Consider the following 9,860-nt stretch of genomic DNA (forward strand, 5'->3'; position numbering starts at 1 on the left):
GCAGGAGCCAAACTTCAGCCGGAGTTTGTTTTGGCTGCAGGCGCACGGTTTCAGGGGAAATCCACCCCAAAACAGAACTCACATCAGAGTGAGTACGGGGTGGATGGACGACCCCGGAGGACAGGGACGACCCTGGAAGACAGGGACAGCCCTGGAGGATTACCCCAGACGATGAGGACGCCGGTGGGGGTGGAGCAGTGGCGTCCACACAGAAGGACAGGTCCAGGTTGCGTCCCTCTGCTTCAGTCAAACTGATGGTGTTTGATGAACTCAGACACCAAAGGTTTAATGGGACCTGATCCACTTGTGTTGGAATTTAAGGGTTTAAGGTTGAACAGACGTAAAAACTAAAAAATAAAAAGACCAAAACAAAAAACAACAAAGACACCCCCCCCCCCCCCCCCAAAAAAAAAAAGAACCTCAAACCTCCTCCAGGTTTCCTGTTTCTTCTTTCCAGACTTTATCTTCCAGAGGTAAATCCTGGGCTTCAGCTGCACAGCGGATGTGCTGTTCAACCGTTTTCTGGACAGAGGCAGACACGTTGGAGTTGCACCCCGCACCCTCCCATTGACTTGACCAAACACTTTTATCTGTAAAAGTTGAAACACCGGAGGCAGTGTAGCCTCCAGGGGTGGAGAGGTTTGGGTGATGAGGGTATATGTGTGTGTCTGAGGGGGAGGGGGGCTATCTGTGTGTGTGTGTATATTTATATGTGTATGTGTGTGTGTGTGTGTGTGTGTGTGTGTGTGGGGGGGGGGGGGGGGGGGGGGTTGGAGCTGAGGTCCACTCACTTACACCCCTGTTAACAATCTGTCTCCTTCTGAGAGGAAAGAAATGAAAACAGACAGTAGAAGGACTGAGCAGGATGAACAAACCAGAACCCCCCATCTTCCCCCCAACCTCCATATCTGTCGTGTTTAGTGATTCTTCATGCTTCTTTGTGTTTTGCGGTTCTTCGTGTTTCTTCATGTTTTGCGGTTCTTCGTGTTTCTTCGTGTTTTGCGGTTCTTCATGTTTCTTTGTGTTTTGCAGTTCTTCGTGTTTTGCAGTTCTTTGTGTTTCTTCGTGTTTTGCGGTTCTTCATGTTTTACAGTTCTCCATGTTCCTTCATGTTTTGTGTTTCTTCGTGTTTTGCGGTTCTTCGTGTTTCTTTGTGTTTCACAGTTCTTCGTGTTTCTTTGTGTTTTGTGGTTCATCGTGTTTTGCAGTTCTTCATGTTCCTTCGTGTTTTGCAGTTCTTCGTGTTTTGCGGTTCTTTGTGTTTCTTCATGTTTTGCAGTTCTTCGTGTTTCTTCATGTTTTGCAGTTCTTCGTGTTTCTTCGTGTTTTGCGGTTCATCCTGTTTCTTTGTGTTTTGTGGTTCTTTGTGTTTCTTCATGTTTTGCAGTTCTTTGTGTTTCTTCATGTTTTGCGGTTCTTTAGTATGTCCTTCGGTTCTTCCTGATCTTTGTCTCTGTACGGGGTGTGTTTCAGGAGCGGGTTCTCTGACTGTGGTCCATCATTACATGCGTTCTCATAGCCGTTCTCCAATTTGCATGTCCTCTGGGTTCCGCTGCTGTTCTAACTCTGTATCTGTTACCTTCCGAGTTGTTTCCCCGAGGCTGAAAAACATTTCCTCTGAAATAGCCTTTTTACAATTGCACTGGGCTGAAAGGCAGAAGAACCAAAATCAGAACATTAGAACACAGTCATGGAGACATTTCCATAAAAGTCCAGTTTATGGAAAATAAAAACCTGAAGTGAAACCTACACGCTTTATGACACGGAACAACAGAGCTCACATTATATTTCCAAAATATTACTGAACCAAGAGTTGGACCTGGTTCTATTCTGGTTCTGTTCTGATGTGACTCTAAATGACACCGAGTTTATTCAACATTATTAACGTTTTAAACAAAAACCTGTTGTTTCAGATCAAGGCAACAATTGAATATTAATAAAATTATGTTTCGATAAAAGTATTTCAATTTAAAAAAAACACATGAATGAAACAAATGAAGCATGAATAAAAGCATCTTATGATGTAGATTTGACGTGTCCGGTTGGATATAAACTCCTGGACCTGACGAACTTTTACACAGAACGTAAATATTACTGTCACCAATGTAATATTAATATGGAGATGAAACATGTATTTATACAGAACCATATGGAACCATGAGAAGCATGAAGGAAAAACAAAAGACACTAAATAGACGCACACACTCAAGAACCACATGTACTATCAGAAAAGTAGTCCTCAGTTCCATCATCGGTTCTGTCATAAGTTCTCAGTTCTGTCATTGGTTCCATCGTCAGTTCTCAGTTCTGTCGTCAGTTCCATCGTCCGTTCTCAGTTCTGTCGGCAGTTCCATAGTCAGTTCTCAGTTCTGTTGGTGGTTCCATCATCAGTTCTCAGTTCTGTTGTCGGTTCCATAATCAGTTCTCAGCTCTGCCGTCTGATTCCATCATCAGTTGTGCCGTCAGTTCTGCCATTATATCCGCAGTCGGTTCTGTCATTGGTTCTGTTGTTGGTTCCGTCATCGATTTCATCATTGGTTCCGTTGTCAGTTCTGTCGTCAGTTCTCAATTCTGTTGTTGGTTCCATCGTCAGTTCTACCGTCATTTCTGTCATCGGTTCCTTCGCCGGTTCTGCCATTGGTTCCTTCGTCGGTTGCATCATTGGTTCTGTCATCGGTTCAGTCGTCAGTTCCATCATCAGTTCTTCTGTCGATTCTGTAATCTGTTCTGTTGTCAGTTCTGTTATCGGTTCTGTCATCTGTTCTGTCATCAGTTCTGCTGTCGGTTCTGTCGTCTGTTCTGTTGTCAGTTCTGCTGTCAGTTCTGTCATTGGTTCTGTTGTCTGGTATTTTTAAAGCCTGTGGTGGATGCAGTTCAGGGTGGATTAAACCCCATAAGAAAACAGTAAATATTCTAAACTAGAGGTTTGTACCTTTAAATGAGGCGTCATGGGTTCATTTAGTCCCTGTGGTTCTACTGGAATCAGACGGTCAGTTCTACTGTTCTACTGGACTCTGAATGGTTAAGGTTTGTTGACGCTCAGATCCACCATCATCATGATTTTTCAGATGGAGGAGTTTCCCTTTAAAAACGCAGCAGCAGCAGCAGCAGAACAGTAGTAGGACACCATCTGATAGTCATTAGCCCCCCCCATCCACATCCCCAGCCCCTCCCCCTCCCTCCCCCGGCCCCTCCCTCTCCTCTGTCCTCCTCTGGGCTCAGACGTATTATTCATTAGTCTGATGAAAAACACCCTCGGCCTTCGCCAGGCCCCGCCCACACGAACCACTCTGGCGCGGGTCACGGACCTGTCAAAACTCGGAAGCAGGTCTGGACCCGGTACTGGTCCACAGTTACCGCCGTCTGCAGCCTGAGTGACAGAGAAGGGGGCGGAGTCTGTGGTCTGGACCGGAGCCAATGAGCAGACGTCTGCAGAAGGTCATTACCAACAGAAACTGACAGAACGAGGAGGAGGAGGAAGAGGAAGGAGGAGGAAGAGGAGGAGGAAGAGGAAAGAGGAGAAGGACGGAGGGGTAAGGAGGAGGAAGAGGAGGAAGGAGGAAGAGGAAGGAGGAAGAGCAAGAGGAAGAGGAGGAAGGAGGAGGAGGAGGAGGAAGGAGCAAGAGGAAGGAGGAGGAGGAAGAGGAGGAGGAGGAAGAGGAAAGAGGAGGAGGAGGAGGAGGAAGGAGGGGTAAGGAGGAGGAGGAAGAGGAGGAGGAAGAGGAAAGAGGAGAAGGAAGGAGGGGTAAGGAGGAGGAAGAGGAGGAAGGAGGAGGAGGAAGGAGGAAGAGCAAGAGGAGGAAGGAGGAGGAGGAGGAGGAAGGAGGGGTAAGGAGGAGGAAGAGGAGGAAGGAGCAAGAGGAAGGAGGAGGAGGATAGAGGAGGAGGAGGAGGAGGAAGGAGGAGGAAGAGGAAATAGAGTGAAGAGGAAAGAGGAGGAGGAGCAAGAGAAAGAGGAGGAAGGAGGAGGAGGAGGAGGAAAAGGGAAGAGGAGGAGGAAGGAGGAGGAAGAGGAAAGAGGAGGAGGAGAAGGAGGAAGGAGGGGTAAGGAGGAGGAAGAGGAGGAAGGAGGAGGAGGAGGAAGAGGAAAGAGGAGGAGGAAGGAGAGGGAAGGAGGAAGAAGAGGAAAGAGAAGGAGGAAGGAGAGGGAAGGAGGAGGAAGAGGAGGAGGAAGAGGAAAGAGAAGGAGGAAGGGGAGGGAAGGAGGAGGCGGAGGAGCAGGAGGAGGAGGAAGGAGGGGTAAGGAGGAGGAAGAGGAGGAGGAGGATAGAGGAGGAGGAGGAAGAGGAAAGAGAGTGAAGAGGAAAGGAGGAGGAAGGAGCAAGAGGAAGAGGAGGAAGGAGGAGGAGGAGGAGGAAAAGGAAAGAGGAGGAGGAAGGAGGAGGAAGAGGAAAGAGGAGGAGGAGAAGGAGGAAGGAGGGGTAAGGAGGAGGAAGAGGAGGAAGGAGGAGGAGGAGGAAGAGGAAAGAGGAGGAGGAAGGAGAGGGAAGGAGGAAGAAGAGGAAAGAGAAGGAGAGGGAAGGAGGAGGAAGAGGAGGAGGAAGAGGAAAGAGAAGGAGGAAGGGGAGGGAAGGAGGAGGCGGAGGAGCAGGAGGAGAAGGAGGAGGAGGGAAGGAGGGGGGAGGAGGAGGAAGAGGAAAGAGAAGGAGGAAGGAGAGGGAAGGAGGAGGAGGAGGAGGAGGAAGCAGAAGGAGGAGGGGGAAAGAGAAGAAAGAGGAGGAGGGGGAAGGAGAAGGAGGAGGAGGAGGAGGAGGAGAAGAGGAAGGAGGGGGAAGGAGGAGGAAGAGGAGGAGGAAGGAGGAGGAGGAGAAAGAGGAATAAGGAGGAGGAAGAGGAAGGAGGGGGAAGGAAGAAGAGGAGAAAGAGGAGTAGAAAGAGGAATGAGGAGGAGGAAGATGGAGGAGGAAGAGGAGGAGGTGGAGGAGGAAGAAAATAGAGTCTGTGGTTGGAGACGGAGGGAGAAAAGCAGGAGAACGGTGGTGGTGGCGTTGGCGTCCTGCCAGCTCTCAGACTACTTGGTGGATTGTATAAGGAAAATGGTCGGAAGTGCTGCCCCCCCTCCCCCCCAGACGGAGCTGTGTTCCCAGGAGAACCAGACTCTCCAGCTGGCCTTATTAAACCCAGAGCAGAAAAAAGAGGAGGTCACACAACTGGAAGACATCAGCTGAAGGCTCCACTCTTTCCATTCATAGAGGTTTTATGACGGACTTTCTCACAAACAGCCGCGGTGCAGCGGGTTCACACACGCAGGGACACGCTATTGTTTGATTGGACGGCCCTCAGACCGCCGTCCCTCAGACCGCCATCATATAACAAAGCAAATGCTGGGAAATTAAAGTCTGTGACTTTTATCAGGTTGGTCTAAGGGCATCCCAACAGCGCCACCATCTGTCCTAACGCTGCCGTCCATCCATCGGTCCCAACTCCACTGCTGTCCGTCCGTCCCACAGGTCTGGTTCTGGTCCATGATCCACTGTTTGAATTCACTTCTTTCCACGAGTCCAACACAGTCACACATTCAGCTTTGTCCTTGTACAATTCAAACATTACATATAAAGCACAAATAAACATAGAACTATTCATATATTCGTTCTAGTAAATATTTACCATCATCATCATTAGAAGCATGACTTCCTCTAACTCTGACCCAGGAGGTGCTGCTGAGCACAGGGAGTCAAAATTCTACTGAAATCATCCTCCACAAACACCTGAGACAGAAGACATCTGGGTCCACCCCCTCAGTTCTTCTGTCCAATGAGAACAGTTGACAACTTTAATAGGGATGTAAGGATTAGAGGTTTCGGTGCTACGATCATCGTCAGAGAAATAATTGTGGTTTCATGATTACTACGATTATTTTGCGGGGGTTCATACGTGGGGGTGTGGTCCAGATGAAACTTAATGTGTGATACTAATTGGTCTCCACCTCCTGGTGCTGTCAATCATCAGACTATTTCAGTTTGTGATCAGAGTGTGTTTCCTGCATCAGTCCACAGGTTCACCTGCTGAAGTTTGTGCAGAAGATCGGCCTAACTGGACCAACACTCTGCAGACACACTGGTGGAAGGGGTTGGACCATGGGAGCCTGAAGCTGTGCAGATGACGGCAGAGAACAGAAACTGAACGGAAACTAAAGTGAGCCCCCATCCAAAGCATATTTATGGTCTGAACTTCAGACACGTCTGTGTCACACAGACGTCCGCTGGTTCCTTCTGTTTTCACTGGTGGAACATTAACGCAGCTTCTGGAATGTTGGTTTGGTTCTGTGCTGAAGCGCCTATTGGCCTGTCTTTGGTTCCACTCTTCATCATCTGTACTTAATGAGACAGTTTTTGGCAGGACCTGGACCATTAATTAACCGCGATGCCTAAAACCCCGATTAATCGTAACACCATGACATCATTACAACTCTAGGGTTTAACGTATGATGACGGACCGTGACATCATCCGTTGGTTTTGAGATGATGTTTTCAACACATTCATTTTCAGTGTGTTTGTCACCAGAGCTGGAAGTGACCATATTTGGGCAAAAGGGGTGGAGCAACAGTAGTGATCAGAGGTCAACTGATGGTAAACTGACTCAGTAATACAGTAAACTTCACCAAACACTGAGCCAGAAAGTCATTTCACAGCTCGTTAGTAGAACCTGTTAATCAAAACTACAGTGGAGCTGTCCGTCACGTGAAAATCCCGACTCAGCAAGCTGTCAATCACATGTGAAGTCCACCATGGCAGTGACAGCCTCTACTGGTGGTCAGCGGTATTACAGCTTTAACATACGATGCCCCTGCAGTTCAACCCAAACACTCACATGACCATGACTGGACATCATAAACAATAAATAAACAATAAACAAACAACCGCAGGTACGGCACAGATCCAGGCTGATGACCACAACACCAGACTGCACATGTGTGATCAATTTGGCCCCTCCCCTATTTACTGGCCCCACCTATCTATACTGGTTCCTCCCATCAGTACTTGCCCCTCCCATCTGTACTAGCCCTTCCCATCAGTACTTGCCCCTCCCATCACTACTAGCCCCTCCCATCAGTACTGGCTCCTCCCATCTGTACAGTTAGAGTGAATCTGGATGTTTCTAACCACTGATCCCAGTCTAATACCCCTTTAGGTCAAAGGTCACATGTGTACCAGTGGTGTGGACTCCTGGATGGCTTGTGCTCTGAGTACATGTTTTGTGTATTTGTATTTGTGTACCTCTTGTATTGTTACTGTGCTACTCATGTACCTGAGGATAAATGTAAATTCTGTGTTTTCACTGGTTCAGACAACAAAAACACTGCAGCTACAGTCGGAGGCAGAGCAGCGGTGGCACAAATCAGCTCTGATGTCATCAGTGCCGATGAGGCAGTGGCACCGACACGACCTCCTTAGAGTCTTATTTATAGGTTATTCTGCCTATTCGAAAAAAAATCAGTGTCATTGGACCAATATTCTGTCTGTTATTAAAGGTTGTGTGCATTTATAAATCCACTGGCATCTATAAGTTATAATGAACATGTGTAAATAATCAACTAAGGCCTAATATTGTTAAAATTACTCTTATTTTTCTCAGAATGTTCAGGTTGTTCATATTTGTTCATGCTATGTTCATGTACAGTTCGTAAATGTAAACATTTTCACTATGGAATTGTACTTTTTTCACTCAAAAACACAGTTGACATTATCAGTTCTTATCCTATTGTTTATTTTATTTTATATCATATTAGGCTGAATGTAGCCCTGAATCTATACATTTTGTCATTTCATAAGAACTCCCACTTCATTACACATGTTCTTTATTTTGTTTTCATCTCATAAAAGTCAGCTGGGGTTCTTTTTTAAGACATTCTTTTTTTTCTTTTTTTTTTATGTTGTTTGTGTCTTTTATGTCATTTTCATCTTATCGTCTGAATCTAGTTTTGTATGTGTTGTTTTCGTTCTGCCGATAAGAGGGAGGTGTTAGTGTGGGGGTGGGGGGCGGAGCCTGGTGGGACGGAGGAAAGTGAGAAGCAGGAGAGTAAATGTGATGAAGTTGTGAGCGTGTGTTTGATGAGTGTGCATTTGATGTTACAGTCTTGTAAAGCGACAGCTGGAAAGGGGCGGTCCCTGGACAAACGCCGCAGACGGCCTATAAACCACACCCACACACACATGCAGTCTTTAATAAAGCTATCACCAGGGAAACGGATCAGACCAGCCAATCAGAGGCTGTTTTAGGGTGAGGGTGAAACGGTCACGCTCACATTGGTACAGATTCACCGGGAAATGAGTAACAAACGACGGCAACCAAAGAAGAAGGAGGAGGAGGGAGGAGGAGGAAGAAGAAGAAAGGAGGAGAACGAGAAAGGAGGAAGAGGAGGAAGAAATATGGAGGAGGAAGAAGAAAGGAGGAGGACATGAAGGAAGAGGAGGAGGAGGAAGACTCAGATGGACTCATTATTAAAGCCTACCACCTGTGACTTTAGACCTGGACCCAGACCTGGACCCAGGTTCTTTAGGGTTCTTTTCTGTGGTTTGTGTAAAAGCAGAAGCAGGTGCAGGACAGTTAGTGTTTATGAAGTGACTCTGTTCAGACTCTGATCCAATTGAGTCAGAACCACCAGAACCTCCTGTTTGGACCTGAACCACAGCTCATCAGTTCTATTGAATGACATCATCTGCAGCTGACGGCGTCCAAACAGTCCAGTTTTAGAGCAGGGCGATGATATAACCCAGTCCACATGAGTCCACAAGAGTCTGTCCAAGGATGGTCTCATTATCACAAACGATGCAGCTGGACCAGTGTGTGCAGGCGTGTGCCTGCATAAATGTGTGTACGTGTGTGCATGTGTACATGTGTGTGCATGTGTGTGCATGTGTACATGTGTGTGCATGTGTGTACATGTGTGTGCATGTGTACATGTGTGTGCATGTGTGCGCATGTGTGTGTACATGCGTGCACATGTGTGCACGTGTGTGCCTTTGTGCGTGTGTGCATTTGTGTATGTGTGTGCATGTGTAAATGTGTGTGCATGCGTGTGCGTGTGTACGTGTGTGCATTTGCGTACATGTGTGCACGTGTGTGTGTGCATGTGTGTGCCTTTGTGCATCTGTGTACATGTGTGCATTTGTGTGTACGTGTGCATTTGTGTGTGCGTTTGTGTGTATGTGTGTGCATTTGTGTGTGCGTTTGTGTGTATGTGTGTGCATTTGTGTGTACGTGTGTGTGTTTGTGTGTATATGTGTGTGCATTTGTGTGTATGTGTGTATGTGTGTTTGTGTGCACACTCGTGCAACCGTTTCAACTCCACGCTTCGTTCAATCCCCAGTAAATGAGTGGTTTTTCCTCTAAACACACTAATGACATGGTTGGGGTTCAGGTTAGCGGGGGCTGGGTTGGACCGAAGTCCTGGACCCACATGTTCCATGTGCATGAAAACAGGGGTGGGGCCAGATGAATGGGGGGCGGAGCCAGAGGGCTGGGGGGCAGGACTGGACCACCACTAGTTTTATCAGTTTGAATGTGAGTCGATGTTCTAAATATGGTTTAAAACCACAGAAGAAGAATGTACACAAAGTCCAAACATGTTGCTTCTGGGAAAAGAAAACTAAGGAAATAAATGTGACAGGATTTTCATCAGAAACAGTAAACTAATGAAAAATAAAACTGATTTAATCCAATATTTCATCTAATGCTCAGATACACTGAATGAATATGTCCTTACTTTAAAATATGAAGTGTGTTTTAATGGTTTCTAAAGGTCGATCTTAATGTTATATGGGATCAGATAAATACATGTCAGCCTTGTTAATACTTGTTAAATATCCTGTTCATCAGTGTAATTACAAACCAAATGAAATCTCTTTTATATAAAACT

This window comes from Sphaeramia orbicularis, chromosome 16 (genome assembly GCF_902148855.1).
Source record: "Sphaeramia orbicularis chromosome 16, fSphaOr1.1, whole genome shotgun sequence".
Taxonomy (NCBI): domain Eukaryota; kingdom Metazoa; phylum Chordata; class Actinopteri; order Kurtiformes; family Apogonidae; genus Sphaeramia; species Sphaeramia orbicularis.